Here is a 22,818-nt window from a genome sequence, read left to right on the forward strand (position 1 = left end):
ACAAAGCATAGCATAACAAACACAACAAAACATAGCATAGCATAACAAAACAAAGCATAGGATAGCAAAACATAGCATAGCATAATAAAACAAAGCATAACAAAACATTGCATAACAAAACATAGCATAGCATAACAAAACATAGCATAGCAAAACAAAACACAACAACACATAGCATAACAAAACATAGCAAAACACAACAAAACATAGCATAGCTTAACAAAACACAAGAAAGCATTGCATAGCATAACAAAACAAAGCATAGGATAGCAAAAAAACATAGCATAACAAAACAAAGCATAGAATAGCAAAACAAAACATTGCATAGCATAACAAAACATAGCATAACATAACAAAACATAGCATAGCATAACAAAACACAACACATAGCATAACAAAACATAGCGAAACACAACAAAACATAGCATAGCTTAACAAAACACAACAAAACATAGCATAACAAAACAAAACATATCATAGCCTAGCAAAACATAGCATAGCATACCAAGCACAACAGAACATAGCATAGCATAACAAAAGATAGCATAGCAAAACAAAGCATAACACACACAACCACACACACACAACCATGCACACACAACCACACACACAACCACAACCACACACAACCACACACACAACTATCTATCTATCTATCTGTCTGTCTGTCTGTCTGTCTGTCTGTCTGTCTGTCTATCTATCTATCTATCTATCTATCTATCTATCTATCTATCTATCTATCTATCTATCGCCCTCACTCTATCTATCTATTGCCCTCACTCTATCTATCGGCCTCACTCTATCTATCGCCCTCACTCTATCTTGCTATCGCCCTCACTCTATCTTGCTATCGCCCTCACTCTATCCATCTATCTATTGCCCTCACTATCTATCTATCACCCTCACTCTATCTATCTATCTATTGCCCTCACTATCTATTGCCCTCACTCTATCTATATATCTATTGCCCTCACTATCTATCTATCACCCTCACTCTATCTATCTATTGCCCTCACTATCTATCGCCCTCACTCTATCTATCTATCTATCTATCTATCTATCTATCTATCTATCTATCTATCTATCTATCTATCTATCGCCCTCACTCTATCTTGCTATCGCCCTCACTCTATCTTGCTATCGCCCTCACTCTATCCATCTATCTATTGCCCTCACTATCTATCTATCACCCTCACTCTATCTATCTATCTATTGCCCTCACTATCTATTGCCCTCACTCTATCTATATATCTATTGCCCTCACTATCTATCTATCACCCTCACTCTATCTATCTATTGCCCTCACTATCTATCGCCCTCACTCTATCTATCTATCTATCTATCTATCTATCTATCTATCTATCTATCTATCTATCTATCTATCTATCTATCGCCTTCACTCTATCTATCGCCCTCACTCTATCCCCCTAACTCTATCTATCTATCTATCTATCGCCCTCACTCTATCTATATAATCGCCCTCACTCTATCTATCTATCTATCTATCGCCCTCACTCTATCTATCTATCTATCTATCTATCTATCTATCTATCTATCTATCTATCTATCTATCTATCTATCTATCTATCTATCGCCCTCACTCTATCTATCGCCCTCACTCTATCTATCTATCTATCTATCGGCCTCACTCTATCTATCTATCTATTGCCCTCACGCTATCTATCTATCGCCCTCACTCTATCTACCTATCACCCTCACTCTCTATCTATCTATCTATCTATCTATCTATCTATCTATCTATCTATCTATCTATCTATCTATCTATCTATCTATCTATCTATCTATCTGTCTATCTATCTATCGCCCTCATTCTATCTATCTATTTATCTAGATACTGATCGCCATCACTCTATCTATCTGTCTAGCTATCTATCGCCCTCATTCTATCTATCTATTTATCTAGATACTGATCGCCATCACTCTATCTATCTGTCTAGCTATCTATCGCCATCTATCTATCTATCTATCTATCTATCTATCTATCTATCTATCTATCTATCTATCTATCTATCTATCTATCGATCTATCTCGCTCACTCAATCTCTCGATCGCCCTCACTCTATCTATCGCCTCCCTCTTTCTATCTATTTCCCTCACTCTATCTATCTATCGCCCTCACTCTATCTATCTTTCCCACTCACTCTATCTATCGCATCACCACAGCATCACTCAGCACCACCACAGCATCACTAAGGGGCACAACAACATCACTATGTGCTACCACAGGATCATTGAATGCCACAGCACCACTAGTCGCCACCACAACATCACTCAGCGCCACCACAGCATCAATCTGTGCAACCATTCAACAACAACTGGGTCGAATATGTTCTCTCAATGTTTCAAGCTTCATTACAAATGTCACAAAAAGAGGTTAGTATTTCACTTCTGTTCTTGGATTTTCGTCACAATAAAATACACAGAACATATTCTTCACAAAAGTTATTTACAAAAGTTTAAGCTATTGCCATTATAAATTACAATAACTTTTATTTAAGTATTAATTATTAAAAACATTTAAAGCCATTGTTATTTGTAATATCAATAGATCTAAGTCACGTGAAAACAACACATATTGCATTACAAATGCTATAGGTGTCACAAGTTATAACTATTGGCATTGTAAATGACAAAGCTATTATTTTTGCTATTTTCAAAACCAACACATAAATAAAAAATGTGTCATTTACAATACCAATAGCTCAAACTTTCCTAATGCGAGACCTTATGCATTGCAAATGCTTGTTGTTAATATTAGCATTAATAAACAAACAACTCTCAGAGTAACTGGAGGTTAATAACATCTTGGACCCACCTCAATCGGGTTTTACACCTTTACATAGCACTGAGACAGCCTTGGTAATGGTCACTGGTGGTCACATTAGAGATTCTTTAGATGCTAATATACCATCTATGCTAGTGCTACATAACTTGTCGGCAGCTTCCGATACGGTGTCTCATCCCGGTTACTCCATGGGTTACAAGAGATTGGCATTTATGGGACAACGCTAAATTGACTTGGTGATTTCCTGTCCAACAGAAACCAAACTATTATTTGTGGGTTCCTTTACGTCTCGCATTATGATGCTGGACAAGGGTTTGCCGCAGGGCTCCTGTCTTAGTCCCCTGCTTTTCAACATGTATGTTGCACCCCTTGCCAAGATTGTAAGAGACTTTGGCTTTGAAATATACGGGCGACACACAGCTTATAATCTCCTTTGATAAAGATTTGACCAAAGCAAAAGAAAGTTTCTTAGCTGGGATGACATCAATTGCTACCTGGATAGCAGAAAACTGTCTCCAGGTGAATGCTGGAAAAACAGAGATTATGCTGTTGGAAAAGCCCAACAACTGTGGCTGCTGATTTGTGGCCGATAGAACATGGCATTGCACCCACACCCAAATGGATGGTTAAGAACTAGGGAGTTTGCCTTGACCAAACTCTTACCCTGAAAGAGCAAGTGATGTCCACCTCAGGCTCCTGTTTTCAAATGATGTGCTTACTGACTGTTGGCTTCGGCAAATGAGACGTTATTATCAAAATTACAAGTGGTGTAGAACGATGCAGCTCATCTCTTTTGCAATTTGCCATCAGGGGCTGCATCTGATCCCCTCCTAGGTACCTTACACTGGCTCTGGTTCGGAAAATAATCATTTTAAAAATGTGTTGCTTTACACATAGAGCGCTGACTGAAAAAGGCCCTTGTTACCTATCTTCAAAGCTTAGGCACTATTCCCTCCTAGACTCCTTAGATCTAGTGATAAAGCACTGTAAAATAATCCTCACGTCAAAAAGGCCCATTCAGGTGGCATGTCTTTTTCTTACTTGGCTCCATATTACTGGAACAAATTGACATTTCATATTCAAACTTGTTCGGATCACTTTCTCTTCAGGAAAGTACTTAACACAACTTTGTTCTAATTTAGCTGCTGCTATTGCCTTTGTCTCCTGGTTGGGCTGAGATACCCCTCCCTTGTTGATTCGTGTGCATTATAAATTAAAATAACGTAACATAACATAACCATAGGGAGAGTATGAGGTGATTGCAAATAAAGAAGGTTAGCATTTAGAACAAAGTGGTTTGGCTACTTATTGTAACAGTGTCCATTGACTAGAAGGAAATAGATAATCCATTACCAGAATTATTTTTGTTGAGATGATATAATATTAATTGTCAGCAAGCTTAGGATTGTGGAATGGAAATACCAAGCTAGGTCAAATAGTCGTTCACTGGGGAATAAGTCAAGGTAGACATAAATATAAGTAAGAAATGATGGTCTGGTAGTCATCTTGGAATTGGTCAATGCTGTATCTCTGTAGTAAGTAATAGTTTGCCTTTAGGTGGGGGCATAGCTTGCCGGCTCGGCAAGATGGCTGCGGACTAGCGGAGCTCTGCTACGCCATCGCATCATCCGGAAAAATCCTGGCAGATATAAGATCCCAAACAGTCGAATCAGTTCACCGCAAAGATCGGAGGTCTTAAGGTGCCGATCAGTGCTGCTCCGAGTGAAAAACTTGGCGAAACGATAAAGATACGCTTGCTGCTGGTTGAAGAGAGCCCGGGGCCTGCCTGCGGATGTCAGCGCGGGTGATGACCTGCCAAACACAGCTCCGGAGGAATGGAAAGTGCCTGACCACCAGACAGCCACACTAGTGCAGTTGCTCTGCTCTGGTAAGCGGGTGAGCGGGCGGACTGGACCCCATGGCGGATCCTCTCTGAAGTCGGCGATTTGCCTGGCGGGCCTGACTGAGGGTGTGGCGAAGTTAGAGACCGTGGACCTGGGGCCTTGGCCAGAGCGGCAGCCAGTGACGCAGTTACCAGGGAACACCTGGGACACGCAGTCTATGCAGAGCCCGAGTACCAGCCTGCAGAGACGGTCAGAGGCGCGCGCCATTCCATACACCCAACTAAAGCGACTCCCGCCGGCCCCTACTATTAATACTTGCGGTGAAGCAGGGATTCTCTGAAGCATCACAAGACAGAGCCCTTCTGAGCAAGTGAGACGCACGGCTGCCTGCATAAGACTTTGTACTACCTATCCGCTTGGTATACTTGCTGGGTGCGGAAATGGATGTCCCTGCAGGCTTGTGGTGAGCTGGGGAGCACTTAGCAGGCCAAGGACACAGTTTTGGCCGAAGCCCATGGTGGACGCATGGAGATAGTCCCTGAAGTGTGACATTACAAGCCCAGCTATCTGATATTATATCGAGCAGCGATCAGAACTGAATTTCACAGGGTGCTGGAGAGCCAGACCACTCGTGAAACTATGCCACCATCAGCGGCTACCAGAGAGTTTTTGCGATGCGCTGCGGGGCTCACTGAGGCCTTCCTTTCAGCCTCTCATTACCTAATTTTAAGTGCTGCGGCCTATCGGGGAGAGTCGATAGGAGGGTGGGCCCTGGGCCCGCTGGTGTTTGAGGTGATACTAAAGCAGTTGTCTTTTGTGAGGTGCCTTACCTGGGCCACAACATGGCAGAATTGGGAAAGCCAGACAAAGTTCAGTCCAAGCTTCCATTTGAGCAACAAAAGCCCAGAGGTCGGGAACGTGACGAATCTCAACCTCCTCTTGACCAAGGTGAAGTAGGCGAAGAGAACTCTGCGGATTTTCATCAAATCCTGACTACGATACAATCTAGCCTTACTGCCATTGATGGGAAGATAGACTTGGTGGTCTACCGGGTTGATCAGATGTCCGAGCGCCTGGATAAGCATACCGAGGGGCTCGACACGACCGAGCGGCGGGTTACCGAGGTGGAGGAGGCCCATACGGAGATAGACGCAATGCAGAAACAGATGCGTAAAGCCCTGACGCAGCTCCAAGACAAAGCAGAAGACTTTGAAGCTAGGTCTCGAAGAAGCAATATACACCTTACGGGCCTACCCGAGTCTACATCTATTGGGAATATGTAACTCTTCATCGAAACCCGCCTAGTCACACTTCTGGGCCTGCACACCTTTTCCATCATGTTTGTCATCGAGCTTGCGCATCGATCTTTGGGTCCACAACATCCCCCGGGTGCTCCAGCGCGCTCTATTATCGCCAAGTTTCTAAACTATAGAGGCAGGGATTCAGCCCTGAAACGGGCCAAGGACTTGGGAACTTTGCAGTATGAAGGCTCCACGATCTCCATGTTCCCCATTTAACAGCCAAAGAGGCACAGAGACAGTTTGCCCCACTAAAGTGAGCACTTGGTGCTCAAGAACTGGACTACGCTATGCTTTACCCTGTGAGGCTGCGGGTTACCATGAATGGTGTCTCAAAGATTTTTCTAGATTCTAAGTTCCTGCAAAAAGCATTTGAGGACTACACCAAGGTGCAACAAAGTACAACAGCAGTGGAACAATTGAAGAGAACTGATGGGGGCACCATGGTCGACAATGACTTGATCAATACTGTACGCATTGCTCGCAGTTAGTTCTCAAGATATGGTGGGGATGGGAAGAAGGAAGATCATTGCACCCCCCTTATTTTATTTGTTTCTGTCACTGACCAGGTTGCGTTATTGATTGTTTGATAACTAGGGTGATGTACTGGTTTGCACTTGCCCGTTGGCTGTAGTATGGGGCGCTCCCCATAAGATTGTATTACTAAGTCTGACTATTATAGCTGGGATGCTATTGCTGCACACCAAGTCACACATCTGTACATGATATAGGGCTCCGTGGGAACTGGGATTGATCACTTAATAGACTAGAGTCTCCAAGTTAGATGAGTAGGTGCTAGCCCCGCAAGGGCACCTTTTTAGTTCCCAGATATAATGTGACAATAGTAGCTCTAAAGCAGGAGATAGCAGGGGTCACGATATCATAGCTGCAGCCTTTAGAGCAAATTACTTATTGAACTTGAGCGGCGGCCAACGGTTTCAAGATGCTCAGTTAGACTGTGCGAAAGAGAGTAGGGAGAAGGGACTTTACTTACTGGTAATTAATGTGTATGGACCCAATTATGATACCTCACAATTCTACCAGTCCCTTTTCACATCCCCAAGTGTAAATGTAGCGCTCCCTCTGCTAGTCGGAAGTGATTTTAATTGCGTTCTAATCCACTACTGGACCACTATGGCGACCTTGAACATCTCACCTCGGCCTCAGCTAAACTTATAAGGGATACTACAATACAATTGGATATGGTTGATGTCTGTAGGGAATGATTTCCGGGACAAAGAGGATACACACATTACTCTGCTCCACATGCCCTTCATACATGAACAGCCTATTGGTTACTGTTACGGGTAATGTATTCAGAAGTTAGAGACTGTAGGGAACACCGATGCACTTTGTCAGACCATGCTCCTGTGCTCTTAGTCCTGCGCAGCCCAATGAGGCGACCTGCCCGGTTCACTTGGAGGTTTCCACCATATTCACTGCTAGATACAGCTTTCAAATCTGAAATAGCTGAGGCAATCAAAAATGTCTTTGCAAACTATATAGGATCTGTATCGCAGTTCTCCACAGTCTGGGTAGCCTTTAAGGTATATATTACTGGCATAGCTATATCTAAGCACTCTGAGGTGTTAGGCAAAATTAGGACCATGCAAAATCAGCTGGAGAAACGTCTGACTGAGCTGGAGGCTGTGTTATGTGGTGAAGAGTTGGCGGAGGGTGATGACAAACTGCAAAAAACACTTGTGGAATACCAGGAGACTGCAGACAGTGTAGTCCAACATATGGGGAAATACGGGGTAGCCAGAAGTTATGGTGAAGGAGAACGGCTGGGAGCTACATTAGTGGCTCTGATGAGAAATAGGAGAGAGGCATCTATGATCACGGAAATACGATCAGATGAGGATGAGATGCTGGTTGACCTGGAAGGTATAGCCAACCAATTCAAACAGTAATACACGTCCCTTACTCTTTCTTGCAGGCGGATGACAGTGCTATTTGCGACTATTCAGAACACATAAAACTACCCTGGCTTATGAACGACCAACGTGAGTACTTGATGCGACCCCTGGATGCCTGGGAAATACATAAGGCCTTACGCCATATGATCTCACAGCAACCCGGGGCAAGACGGCTTGACAGTGGCCTTCTATAAAGAATTTAAGGATCTCTGTATCCCACATTTAGTAATGCTTTTCAAAGAGTTCTCTGAGTCAGGGGAACTGCCCCCTTCAATGAGGGAGGCCATGATAGTCACTATACCTAAACATGGCAAACCCCCAGAGTAATGCTCCTCTTTCCGGCCGCTGTCATTGTTGAACGTGGGCACTAAAATATACGCCAAAATATTAGCTAACCATCTTGCCCCCTTGGTCCCGACACTGGCCAGTACAGAACAGGCAGGGTTTGTTCCGGGTTGCAATCTAACATACAACATGCGCACTTTCTTTGGTGTACTTCAACATGTCAAACCCTAGGTCAAGGCTACAGCAGTATTTTTGGATGCAGAAAAAGCATTTGACTCAGTGGAATGGCCGTTAATGCTGGCAGTGTAAGAAAGAATGGGAGTAGGGGGCTTTTCCTGAAATTAATAGTAGTGCTGTACAATTCATCAACTGCAAGAATTTGCATGGGTGATATAGTCACTGCCCCAGTAAAAATCTCTAGGGATGCTAGGCAGGGTTGCTTGCTGTCACCTCTCCTATATGCCATTGTAGCAGAACCCTTCGCTTGTGCTCTCAGAGAATGTCATGGATTCCGAGGGCTCCTGGACTACAACCTGATAGTGTCAACATACGATGACGACACATTACTTTACATCAGGAACCCAGAAGTTAACCTATCCCCAGTGCTCAGGGAAGTTGTTCGCTTTGGGGAACTTTCTGGTTTAAAGATCAACTGGATTAAGTCTATAATTTTCCCGCTGACTCTATCCACCACTCCAATTGAGCTAGATTTCCCTTTAACATGGACCACAGAGCCAGTCCGCTATCTGGGAATACAAATTCATACTGATCCATAGACAGTTTTTAAAGAAAAGTATGGTAGGACAATCACTAAATTGGAGGAGGATGTCGAAAGATGGAAGCAACTACCTATCTCATTCCTGGGCCGGATTTTGTTGATGAAAATGGTGATATTGCCACGGTTCCTACTTCTATTTTTAAATATTCCTATGATCCTTCCAGCACACTTTTTTAAAACCATGACTTCTATATTGATAAACTTGGTGAGGGCCGGAAAGCAACCGAGAGCACAGTGGAAAGTCCTCACATTACCCTATTGTCTAGGAGGCCTAGGAGATCCAGACATGGACTTGTACTACCGAGTAGAGCAGAGCTCGCATGCGTTTCACTAGCTGCATCCAACACTGGACCCCCGCATTTACACATCGAGAAGGTGGAGGTCGCCCCATTTCCTCTTCCCGTTAGTATATTCCGGTCTCCTGATCGTCGCACGGGCATCCTAGACTCCATAAATTCTACGGTTCATGCATGGCATGACCTGGTTAAAAGACAGGATTGCAAAATGTCATACTCCCCATTGGTCCCGCTGGAATGGTGCGTTTGGCTCCCTATGTGCAGAGACTGCGCTGCGGTCATTGGGCACAACAGTAGCGGGCGATCATTTCACTGAGGGGAAAGCTTGTTCATAGGACAAGATAGTGACAGAGGGCACTGTGGTCACCCCATTGGTCCAGTTCTACTATCATAGGGTAAGACACGTTATGCGTGAGATACTAGGTGAGGATATAGCAGAACCCCCTGAGGTCACCTCACTTACACTTATGCTAAAAGCAGAAACTCCAACCAAATTAGTGTCTAACTTTTATGGTGCTGCCCAAGCATAACGCATGAACTTCTACACAAAGTCTAGACCGGAGTGGCAAAGGGACCTAGGCTTGTATATAGATGATGATATTTGGAGGTATAGCTGTGAGATGACCCGTAGAGAGTCTCTAAATGGTCGACATTGACTAATTCATTTTAAATATTTGCAGAGTCTAATATACTCTGGAGCTGCTTTTTCGTTATGGACTGTGTGAAACGGCTGAGTGCGAGAGGTGTAGGGGGGAGTCCGGCAGACTTTCATCATGCAGCCTGGCTGTGCCTGGCTATAGGCAGGTACTGGAAAAAGGATTTCAGGCAGTAAGTGACATTAGAGAGACCCCAATACTCCCTGACCTGTTAATGGCATTGTTGGGATATACCTAAAAATTAAAGAAGGGAATCAGACGATTGATTGAAATGGGCGTTTCAATTGCAAAGCGCAGATTAGCAATGCGTTGGGCACGTGGCCCTCGGCCCACCATGCAGGAGTGGTCACGAGACATGCTGTACTATAACACTTAATCTGAACTGTATAGTGAGCTACTTCCCCCCTGGAGTCACCCCAAAAACTTTTGGGGGTTATATCAAACATTCCTAGCTGACAGGGGCCCTATGATCATAGACGCAACCCCTGTCACGGAGGATAATGTTGGATAAATGTTAATAGGGTTACTTAACGAGGCACATACATCTGTGATTAAGCTGTGTATTTAATCTATCGGCTGAACTGCATTATAGAGATATAGAGTCAATTTTTTACGACACTTTTTCGATAATTTTTTGATCCTTTTCGAAGTCTAATGACTCCGACGGTGCCGATAGGGATGCCCAGGTTTAAACCCTGCGCCGAATGCAACCGACTGATGTCGGTTACCGACCCCCACCGCCGGTGACTTCATTGCCTGGGCCTCGACCACGATGACAAGGTCTGCTCCGACTGTCAAGCCCTGATGTCTAAAGCTAGGCGGGAGCGGTCCCGCAAGTGACTCGAGCTCCGGCAGTCGGCCCGCGCTGCTCGAGGTCCCGGTCCGCGAGGAGGTCGAGGGACCGGTCGCGGGGTCGGAGCCACCATAGCTCCGGGAGCCATCCTTGGTGTTCGGGCTCGAAGTCCTCAGGTAAGCACAAGAAGTTGAAGAGACGTCATCGCTCTTCCGACTCCCCCCGACGCTCGCGTGACGCGGCCGGGGGTTTGGGCGACACCGCCTACGCGGCTCCGCCGGAGTCGCGGGCATCGCGGCCTGCTTCATACCTGTCGGTCCCTGGGCAGAACACGACGCCGAAGGAGATCGAGGCCTTCCTCACGGCCATGAGGTCGCTCACTCCTCCATCGGGCTCCGCGGCACCTTCGGGCCCATCGGCCACTACTTGGGGTTCCAGCGGGTCGGGCACTTCGGCTCCGACGCCGTCGGGTGCTTTGGTCCCGATGCTGCCGGTGAGTTTGGTCCCGGCACCGCAGGCTCCCGCAGGATTCGGGTCCGGATCTGGGTCGTCGCTGGTTGACCTCACAACCTCGCCAGCACCGGCCCCCAGGGTGTCGCCCCCGATGCCGCCTCCGAGTGGCGCCGTCCCAGATCCCTCCCTCGATTCGGGTCCGGCGCCGGAACGGCCGCTAGGAGATTTCTACTTTTATGACCCGACCCCATCCTTTGGTCCTGAGTCTCAGGAGATGGGTGGCGAGGGGGATTGGGAGGGGTCTGAGGACCCTCTGGCACGGGAGTGTCAGTCTTATCAGGACTGGACAGGTGAGCTAGGGGAGGCCAGTGGTTTGGACACCTCGAAGGACACTGGTTTTGTCTCCCCTCATACCGTAGCTAGGGAGGAGGGGGCCGCCGATAGTGTGGTACTGAGGTGGGCGGCCAAGGCCTTGGGCCCGGAGCACCCTGTTGCGGCCGTGAGGACTAACCTCCTCACTGAGGTCCTTAAACCGCAGGCAAGCTCGGCCGAGCCTCTGCTGCCGTTTAATGAGGCCTTGTCTGACGTTCTTCTGGGCACTTGGTCCAAGCCCGCTACGGGTCAGCCTGTAGATAGGAACGTGGCCAGACGCCACCGCCTGGCTCCGGGCGACCCTTGCTTCCTGTCCACCCATCCCACTCCTGAGAGCCTGGTCATCCAGGCCTCTAATTCCCAGACCGCATTGCCGACGGCTCCCCCGATCGGGAATCCAAGAGGTATGAGCAATACGGATAGAAGGTTTTCTACTCCCTGAGTTTAGGGCTGCGGTCAGTCAACACCGCGTGCCTCTTGGGCCGTTATACCCACTCTCTGTGGGACACGGTGGCGGACGTGCTGCCATAATGTCCAGCGGAGGTCCACACTAAACCCACCCAAGCCCTTGCGGAGGGTCGAGATGCAGCACGGTACTCCATCCGGTGTGGACTGGATACCACGGACTCACTGGGCAGAGCGATGGCAACGACGGTAATGATTCGTCGCCATGCCTGGTTGAGGTCCGGCAACTTTTTGGCTGATGTCCAGAACACCCTTATGGACATGCCGTTTGATGGCCGTCGCCTCTTTGGCGACAAGGCAGACCATGCGCTTGAGCGCTTTAAGGACTCCAGGGCTACCGCCAAGTCCTTGGGCCTCTCGGCCCCACGCCAGCAAACGGCTGCCTTTCGCTCCTTTCGTGGCCAAGGAAGGGGCACCCCACACCTCCTGCCAGCCACAGGCCACAGACTATCGTCCAGCGTGGTGGCAGACGTGGAAACCGCTGTGGTGGCGGTCGGGGACAACGGCGAGGCCAGTCCACACCGCCCCCTCAGCATCGCCTCGAAACCCTCCTAGTCCGAGTTTTCAGGCCCATGTGACGCCAGTGGGGGGTAAGTTTTGCCATCTCCACCTCCACTGACGCTCTGTCACATCGGACAGGTGGGTGCTGCAAATCGTCCGAAGGGGCTACTCCCTCCCCTTCGAGGCGACCCCTCCAGCCATGCCACAGCAATACCACCGCGTGTCCGGGGATCACTTGACACTTCTACGAGAGGAAGTGACAGCCCTCTTGGCCAAGGGGGGCATCGAGCGCGTTCCTGGGCCAGAAGTAGGGTGTGGTTGTTACTCCCACTACTTTCTGGTACCCAAGAAGGGCAAAGTGGGCCTACGCCCTGTCTTGGACCTGCTGAACGTCAACGGCTTCCTCCGGCAAGAGAAGTTCAAGATGCTGACACTAGCTCAGGTCCTAGCTGCCCTGGACCCATGAGACTGGATGGTAGCGTTGGACTTGCAGGTCGCTTATTTTCATATCCCCGTCATGCCGGCCCACCGACGTTACCTGCGGTTCACGGTAGGCCACTAGCACTTTCAGTTTACTGTGCTCCCCTTTGGCCTTACCAGCACCCCAAGGGTGTTCAGGATAGTGATGGCGGTGGTCACAGCTCATCTGCGCAGGTTAGGGGTTTCAGTCTTCCCCTACCTCGACGACTGGTTGTTGTAGGCGGGCTCGCCCCAGACAGTCGTCAGCCACCTCCAGACTACGGCCGACCTCCTGCACCTGCTGGGGTTCTCCATCAATGTGCCGAAGTCACACCTGTGTCCCTCTCAGAAGCTCCTCTTCATCGTAGCGGTTCTGGACTCGGCGCAGTTTCGGGTTTACCCTCCTAAACAACGGGTTCGGGATATTTAGGCTCTGATTCCGATCTTTCAGCCGTTATCCCGAGTCTCGGTCAGGTTGACGCTGCGGCTTCTGGGGCTGATGGCCTCCTGCATCCTTCTGGTGCATCACGCCAGATGGCGGATGCGGGCTCTGCAGTGGGACCTGAAGTTTCAGTGGGCCCAGCATCAGGACAACCTGTCCGACCATGGCACTGCAAGACAGTTGCAGTTGTGGCTCACAGACCGCGATTGGGTCAGCGGCAGATCCCTCTCCCTACCCCAACCGGCGCACATAGTTGTGATGGATGCGTCCCTCCAGGGCTGGGGAGGCCACATGGCAGAGGCGGAGATCAGAGGCCTCTGGTCTCCAGCGGAGTCCCGCCTCCACATCAACCTTCTGGAACTGCGGGCGATCCGGCTTGCACTGAAGGCATTCCTCCTCTCTGTCTGGGGGAGTGTAGTGCAGGTGTTCACGGACAACACCACCGCCATGTAGTACTGCAACAAACAGGCCGGGGTGGGGTTGTGGACCCTATGCCAGGAGGCTCTGCGCCTCTGGCAGTGGCTGGAACATCAGGGCGTGACCCTGGTTGTTCAACACCTGACAGGTTCCCTGAACGCCAGGGCGGACAAACTCAGCCGTCGGTGCATGATGGATCACGAATGGCGTCTGAACTCGGACGTGGTGCAAGGCCTCTTTCAGCAGTGGGGAGAGCCTTGGTTAGATCTATTCGCCACAGAAGAGAACACACAATGTCATCAGTTCTGCACGTTGGAATTTCCTAGGCGGCCCTCGCTCGGAGACGCTTTTCGCCACAAGAGTGGAGCTGAGGTCTGTTGTACGCCTTTCCGCCTATACCACTTCTGCCCAGAGTGCTGAAGAAGATCAGGCGTGACTGGGCCCAAGTTATCCTTGTGGCTCCGGACTGGGCACGAAGATACTGGTATCCCGAGCTACTCAGTATGTCTGTCAATCCCCCGATTCATCTGCCTCTTCAGGAGGACCTCTGTCGCAGCAGCAGGGGACGGTCCTCCACCCGAACCTGCCCAGTCTCCACCGCCATGCTTGGAGATTGAGCGGTGACAGTTGAGGCCATTCGACTTGCCTCCTGAAGTTTGTGATGTAATTCTGGCAGCCAGGCGTCCCTCCACAAAGTCGGTATACGCCTGCAGGTGGAACAAGTTTGTGGCATGGTGCACAGCAAAGGCTGTGGATGCCCTTTCTGCCCCTCTTTCTGAGGTTCTCCTCTTCCTTCTTTCTCTTGCTCAGCACGGCTCTGATCTGGGCACTATCAAGGGCTACCTTTCTGCCCTTTCCACCTTCTTAAGGCTACCTGATCAGCCTTCTTTGTTCAAGTCCCCGTTGTTAACAGATTCTTAAAGGGCATCACTCATATGTTCCCCCCTGTTCCTTTCGTGATGCCTCAGTGGGACTTGGACCTTGTACTTACTTTTCTGATGTGCGCTCCCTTTGAGCCACTTCACAACTGTCCTCTTCGTCTTCCTACCCTTAAGACTGCTTTCCTGGTTGCCATCACCTCTGCCAGGAGAGTGAGTGAGATCCAGGCTCTTTCATCCAAGCCTCCATTCCTTTCTGTCCATCTGGACAAGGTTGTGTTGCGGACAAGACCCTCTTTCCTGCCCAAAGTAGTCACAGCCTTCCACATTGGGCAGTCCATCACCTTGCCCACCTTCTTTCCGCCTCCGCATCCCTCTAAAGAGGAAGAGTGGCTCCACCGTCTGGACCCAAAACGTGCGCTCTCATTCTATTTGGATCGCACACGCCAGTTCCGGGTGGATTACCAACTCTTTGTTGGTTACGTGGGCGCTAAGAAAGGTTGGGCGGTGCACAAGCGGACCATCTCTTGGTGGGTCGTGTTGTGCATCAAGGTATGCTACTCTTTGGCTAAGAAGGAGCCTCCTGTTGGGCTGAGGGCCCATTCCACTCGGGCCACGGTGGCTACTACTGCCCTAGGCCGGGGAGTCCCCTTGCAGGACATCTGTCAGGCAGCTACGTGGGCCTCGCTGCACACGCTCGCAAGACACTACTGCCTGGACAGCCAAGTCCGGAGGGATGGCTTCTTTGGCCGTTCCATCCTCCAGGACTTTCGGGTGTGATTATTGGTTCGCAGACCCACCACCAGGGTTGGCATTGCTGGGGTATCTATTCTAAGGTAAGGAATCTAATACTAACGTGTTTCTTTCAGATGCACAAGTTACTTACCTTCGGTAACGATATATCTGTAAGAAACAGTAGTTAGTATTAGATTCCTTACCGCCCCACCCATCTCCCCGTTCTGCGAACCGATATCAAGGGTTAAGGTCATCCCCTTTCAGGGCCCTAGTTTCATGGCACCAGTGTTGGTTTTTATCATGGTTCTGCGTTTCTGGCGCGGAAAAGCTGTGTAGAGGAACTGACGTCAGCGCGCGAGGGCGGCGTCTATGTACTCCGGCGACGTCATCCCGGCGTCAAAGACGCCGATGACGGACGCTGAGCCGCAGACGACACCTACCAACGCGCAGGGGTATTGCTACGCACAAGTTTCCGGATCCAGTCTGACGCCTGGGGATATTCTAAGGTAAGGAATCTAATACTAACTACTGTTTCTTACAGATATATCGTTACCGAAGGTAAGTAACTTGTGCTTTAATACCAGTGTTGGTATAGTCTCAATCTATTCGTAGTCAGGTAGTGGTTGAACTATAAAGGGGAAGGACATGATGGTCTAGTTAGACATATCATTATTGACAGACTGACTAAAGAAGAGGTGGATGCTGGAAAGTGGGATGATGGTGCATCAAAGATTGATTTCGAGTTTATTTTTAATCACACAGTTTAGATCATACTTGCTACAAAGTATACAAAACTTCAAAAAATATAGAGCATGCAGATAAGTGGTAAATGCTTGTTTTTGTCAAATCTATCAGGAAAAACAGAAGAGGTTTAAGTAATCAAACGGTTGTAGAAAAATGCCTTGAAGAATATAAGGGTAGATTCCAGAATGATGCACGTAAGTGCAATATATATAATCATTCCATAGGTACGGTGCAGGTCAATTGGAGAAAAAGGTGGAAAAAAGATTTAGAATATAAGTTCCATACATATAATGTATTTAATCAAACAGAGCATATCTGTTCTATGATGGTGCAATAATTTGCCTCGATTTTACAATTTAAGGACACATTAAAAGACATCTAGCAGTACTGATTACGATTTGAGTGGTGGTTGGCTGTACCATCTGAACTGTACTTTAAGGAGGGTAATACCTATTCAGTTTAGGCGCCATTCCTAGGTGGTTTGCAGAGCATTCCTCGTGCACATATGGTGTTTAAAGTTAGAACTTTGAGTAAGACGTATTTAGCATAGCCAGCGACAGTATCGATCCATTCACATTCCTGTTTATGGAACTGTATGTCACAATAGCTGCCTCTTGGATTCCTGGTGCTTTGTTCAGCGTCAATAAATGTGAAATGCCGCTGGTGTTCCTGGTCTCTGAGAAAGTGTTTCGATAGTGCAGTGACGTTGTCTTCTTTTTGATGTTTATCTATTTTTCTTGTAAGCAGATTTTTAGAAGTCGAATGGGGCGACCTATGTAGATTTGATTTGTTTTGTAGATCACAAAAGCACTATTACAGTTAATCTAGTTCTTCAGTTGGTAAGTTGGTCCGTTATGAAGTGTGATTTTGGTTGTTCCCAGTTTACAAACTGAACAATTTTGGCAATTATAGAAGCTGCTGGGGCGAGATTTTGATCGATACCTTATCACTATTGATCTAAAACCCCGTTCTGGTCGACTGAACCTTTGTTGCCTGTCAGTGAGGGAAGAAAGTGCACCTCTTACCAAGTTAGTTCACCCAATAACGGACTCCGCTCTGAAAGATCACAAACAACTTCTAGCTTTCAAAGGTTTATTATATAGTTAGGATAAGCTGCAAGTACAGGCATCTCAGAATGAGATTCACAAGATACACGGGCCCAACTACATACATGTGCTCTCTGAAAACCCTCAGACGAGCAAAGAAGACTACGAGTACAAGTTCTAAGAATAACAAAGCTATAAGCATTGACACGTATTGAGATCTCTCCGTCATTTAAAGTTGGAGGAAAAACACAGGTTAGGCTGTCCCTACCCTGCTCTGGATGGTATCCCTACTTAACAAGGTCCCAACCTATCAAAAGGTGTCAGCGGTGAATGACCCCCTAGGGAAGTCACCCACTCTTAGTCTCTTGGTGAAAACCTATAGTTCTCCAGTCAAGACCCCTCTCTGCCTACCCATCCGCTCTCTAAAGGGTCCTCAGGCATCTGCTCTAACTCCTCCCAGGGGTGCTGTCCCTAATACAAAACATACAACAGCATTTGAGACGCCCCTCGTGAGACGCCCCTCACGTGGTGTATCTTCTGGCTTTTTCCATGATGAGGCCTCGTGCGTTAGAGTTGACCTTGCTTCTCAGACTCTTCTCCGGCCCGCTGATACCCCTTAAAACATTCCGGAACCCTCCTCCGTGTCTGGGCCGTCTCCTGAACAAACCTCTATTCATTTCATTTATAATTGGATCCCCCCTTTCTCTTGCAGACAGACATCTGCAGCCAAGATCCCAATTCTCATAGACTTCCAACAAAAGTTTGCAACATTTCTCGGCCCAGACCAATACGTGTAAATCAATGTCTATAAACATTTTAGGCCTACAGCATTTCTCATAATGATTATACCATTCAAATCCTTCATTAATTAGTAGCATGTTAATACTCAATTCTATGATTCGGTAAACACATCTATAAAATATGGCCCATTAACGCTACTACTAAAAGACATTAGTGCAATCCATGTCGTGAAAGGAAACACCTTTCCCATCCCTTCCAGCTCTGGCCCTGAGGCCTACCACGTTCTACGTTTTTAACCGCATGCCATCTTACATTTTAGCAGCTACACGACATGGATTCAGGATTAATCACGTCTAATAAGTTATATAATTTCACACATTTCTGCATTAGTTCCACTTCTACTTAAATCACTAAGTTAACTGCACATCTCAGAATATAAATGCATATAATATCAGCACTCATGGCATTTCTCTTCATGACTTGTGCTTACTACGTGTAAGTGTGATGTACTTATACATTTAGGTCAGTTTGCGCTCTCTCAGTTCCCCCCTTTGATGACCTCTCAGGGTCATCACTAACACTTAAACTGCAGTGATTGCTAGTGCACCTCGTTTCTGCGTTTCCAGAGCCCTCAGACTCCTGTACTGATTATCTTGTATGGCAGCTAATCTCTGTAGCTGTTCCCTCTGGGCCCTCTCCAACCTCCTTGCTCTGTACCATTTGAATACCCTCACCAATCCCCACAACACGATCCCACAGATCAATATTATGATGATAGGTTTCAGCACATACCACACGAAGCTTTTGCCTAATGTGGTGAGCCAACCTCCAGCTTCACTCATTCCATGGCCCACTTTTTCCCAGACATTTTCTCTACTCAGGTCTTCGATCTCCTTGTGAATATCAGTTATGTTCATAATAACTTTCTCAAGGGGCTTTGAATTGTCTGGAATGTAAGTGCAACATTCCTGGACCTTCAAAGCCTTACAGACTCCGCCCTCTTTTGCTAATAGGACGTCTAATGCAAGACGGTTTTGAAGAACCATGGCCCTTATCGATTGCATCTCTCCTTCCACCAGCATTAAGGACTGAGCAGTGCTGGCAGACAACCTGTCTACGACTGTTGCCAGTCGTCTAATTTTGACATCATTAAGGATTAATCCTAAGAGAGGGAACACAGCTCCAAATACATATCCAACCATTTCTGCATCTCCTATATCTCTCTTTCCTCTTGCTGATGCCTTGCCCTCAATGATCTCTAAGTCTTGGGCATGATATATTTTGGGGAAGATAATTGCCAAGTAACATGATCCATACCAGTTATCAGGTAGTCTCACGTAGGCATTTCCTCCACATACAAAATACACATTTGGAATCACTTGCATTCCCTTTAGGAAATCCTTAGTATAATATTCTAGATTGAAAGCATGTTCACAGCTGACTTCTCCCACGTATACATTTTCATAATACGTTTTGGCTCGGTGAAGACATAGCTTTCCTCTCTGCGTTCTATCTAAAGCTATTGGACCACTACTACCCTTTCTCTTGTGTGCCTTCTCTTCCTCGGTCCAATCTGTTTTCCATTGTCCTGATTTTTTCAAAATCTTTTGTCTCCGGTATCGATCATCCACCTGCCCTATGAACTTTTTCTCGACTTCTGACACCTTGCATGTCAGATTGTTTCTACGGGCATGTGAAGTATCTAAGGTAATCCAAGGAATGAAAAACTTGGCCAATCTGTCTTCACTCTTCCAGTAGTCCCATTTGTTCATTTGCTTATAATTTGGGACTTCTGGTAACACTGAATCATAATTGGAGAAATAGTATTCAAAACTATCCCTCCCATAAAATATACTAAGCAATAAGCTACATGTAATGCCATATGTCAGCGGGAGGTGATGATATCGAATGCCTTCATCTACAGACGCCGGCAACTGCATGCAGACATAGCAGTCCTTAACCTCCATGGCATCCACGTATTCATATAAAAGTTTAGCATAAGCATTTGACCTAAAGTCGCCTTGGGACTCATCCACGTGTAACCTGCGAGCTTCTGCAGCTAATAACGCTTTCTCTTGAATGTTTTCCCCTTTCTCACCAGCAACGGTGGGTTTAGGTGGCACTACAGATTTCGCATCGGTTACCTTTGCCTCTTCCTCATGTGCCTTTACATAGGAGACTGTGACTACTAAAACTATTAATATTATCACTCCTACTATTAGTGTGCCTAATTTACATTTGGCTCTGCGGTTTGGGGTGCCGGCTTCCATTTTGTCAGACAGTATGGCTCTCTCTTATCTCAGCACAAAGTTCTTCTCTTCTCGTTCCTTTACAGTCTCTTTTACTCCTTTTGTCCTTAGAACCACACAACTGGAAGCTGACAACCTTCTTCGCAAAAAGTCTTTTTAAAAGCTTCAACACAGACAACCCTAGCCCTTCTCCGTCAACTCAAGGGAAGGTCCCTAAGATTCTCTGCTTCCTGGGCGCTAGGTAATCTTCTTTTTCTTGCTTATTTACAAAGTCTCTAAGCATCTACAATCAGGCTTGTGCCTGCAGCTTTGACAGCATAGTTCAATATTTCCAAACGAAGAATGTGCTCTTCATGGCTTGTTATCTTTGTACCAAAATCGGGGAATTGCAATTCTGTGAAAAACATGTGCTTTAACTTGCTGAGGCGGGGAGGGCTGGGGAGTGTGAAAGTTAGTGACCCTTCTGCCTCGACTCCGGGTACTAACAGTTGTACTTCCACTGTGATGATGGGCTCAGAGCTGGACACCACCACCGCTCGTATCCTCCCTGTCTCCTGTCCCAAAGACGTTTGTCGCCAGATATGTCCACTCAGGGGTGGCGTATCTTCTGCTAGGCACACGCACTCTTCTTGACCTTCTCAAGTCCGGTGCTTCAGCGCCCTGAGCACCTTCTTCCGGGTCTGAATCCTCTGATATCGGAGGAAGGGTTCTCTCTGGAGTTGACCTCAGGCTAGAGCTCCTTCTTTGCGGCCAGTTAGCTTCTCCATGTGCCCTTCTACTCCTCCTCCGTCTGGTCGGTTCACACTCTCTGTCAGACCGGTCAGTGTCGGACTCGTACTCCCAGCTACTTTCTCCTTCAGTAGCGTCGTCTGTTTCGCTGTTGTACTGACCGACCTCAGCTTGGTCAGACTCGTTCCCTGCTTCTGCTGGCACCTCTACAGCTTGGCTGGCCCCCTCTATGGCTTCTCGGTCCGCAGCTGGACGTCTATCCGAGAGAGGAGCTGTTTCTTCCAGAGGTGCTGGAACCCTCCGCGTATGCGACGCGTGGATCCAATTGGGCAGGCCTCCCACCTTCACAGCAGTGTTCGTGATCAGGATGATCTGGAAGGGCCCACGCCAACGAACATCCAGGCAGCTTCTTCTCACGTGCTTTCGTACAAGCACCCAGTCTCCAGGGCACAGGTCGTGACACAGGTCCTGGCACGATGGAACCTCAGCAGCCTGCACCTGAAGGGACACAGAATGAATGGCGTCAGACAGCCCCTTGCAATAGTCCAGGATCATATCATCTGTGATGTTTAACAGTGCGGCAGTTGGGACAGACGGCAACCTCATTGCTCTCCCCATCAACACCTCATGAGGTGACAGCCCCGTTCTTCTGTCTGGGGTACTACGGAGGCTCATAAGGACCAATGGCAGAGCGTCAGGCCAACTCAAGGACGTTGTTGAACACACTTTTGCAATTCTGGCTTTAATAGTGCTATTGATCTGCTCCACAATTCCTGAGGCCTCTGGTCGGTAACTGCAATGCAATTTCTGATCTATGTTCAGAGCCGCACAAATCATTTTCACAAGCGAGCTGTTGAAATGCGTTCCCCTATCTGATTCCAAAGAGGCCGGCACCCCGAAGCGCGGAATGAGCTCCCTAAGCAGTAACTTGGCTACTGTGAGGGTGTCGCACCTACGTGTAGGGTATGCCTCAACCCATCTGGAGAATACGCAAACAACTACCAGGACATAACGGAGGCGGTTGCACCTTGGCAGTTCGATAAAATCCAACTGCATGCGGTTGAATGGACCCCCTGACCTCCCAATGGTGCTCAGTGCTAAGCATGATCGAATTTTGCGGATCTCGCGTTCGCGAATTTTGCGGATTTGCGGATTCGCAATCCGCAAAATCCGCGAATTTGCGGATTTTTTTTTTTTGTGTTCGCCCGTGTTTCTGCCAGTTCGCGAGGGTTTTGTACACTTTCGCAAATTGCGAACTTACCTGTCGGGTCGCAAGTTTCGCGAACTTGTTGTTTCTACGTGTCCAGCCTGTTTGGGACACTCTTCTTCATCACTGCCACTCTCTGTCACCACTGCCACTCTCTGACTACTCATGCCACCCTCTGGCCCACCCATGCCACCCTCTGTTTCATCACCACACCCTCTGGTTGTCCAGTGTACATTATTTTCGGCAAAGCAAAGCACACCTTCCCTGCCTCAAGTGACCTGAATTAATTTGGGGCTGATTAATGTGTCACAGAATATTTTTTTAGCTGGCACCTGCTTCCTTAGTGCGCCCTGATTAGTGATCTTTTGCACTTGCTAAGTGCTTTCATTGTTGCAAAATTAGTTACAACACCTGCCCTCCCCCAACTGACAATAATGAATTAGGGGCTGATTAATGGATTTTAACTTCCAGCCTGGCTCCTGCTTGTCTCCCTTAGCTGTAATTCAGGACCTTTGTGGCATATGTGTAACTATTCTGAGGTTCAGAGCAGGGTCACATAATAGTTTCAACTGGCAACTGAACTCTGGAGGGGCCCCTCAGGAAGCACTACAGGAAATGGCTACTAATGATGAGCCTGAACTTTTGAACCTGGTAAGTAGTTACTTTCAGTTTTGCTAAAATCGTATTTCTGCAATTTTGCACTTA

General features: G+C 47.6%; 1 protein-coding gene across 1 annotated transcript in view; it reads left to right on the forward strand.

The window, feature by feature from the left end:
• Positions 1–22,818, forward strand: part of LOC147676817 (uncharacterized) — a 184,590-nt gene that overhangs the window by 148,457 nt on the left and 13,315 nt on the right. The window lies entirely within an intron of this gene.

The sequence above is a fragment of the Lissotriton vulgaris genome, chromosome 12 (genome assembly GCF_964263255.1).
Source record: "Lissotriton vulgaris chromosome 12, aLisVul1.2, whole genome shotgun sequence".
In the NCBI taxonomy this organism is placed as follows: Eukaryota; Metazoa; Chordata; class Amphibia; order Caudata; family Salamandridae; genus Lissotriton; species Lissotriton vulgaris.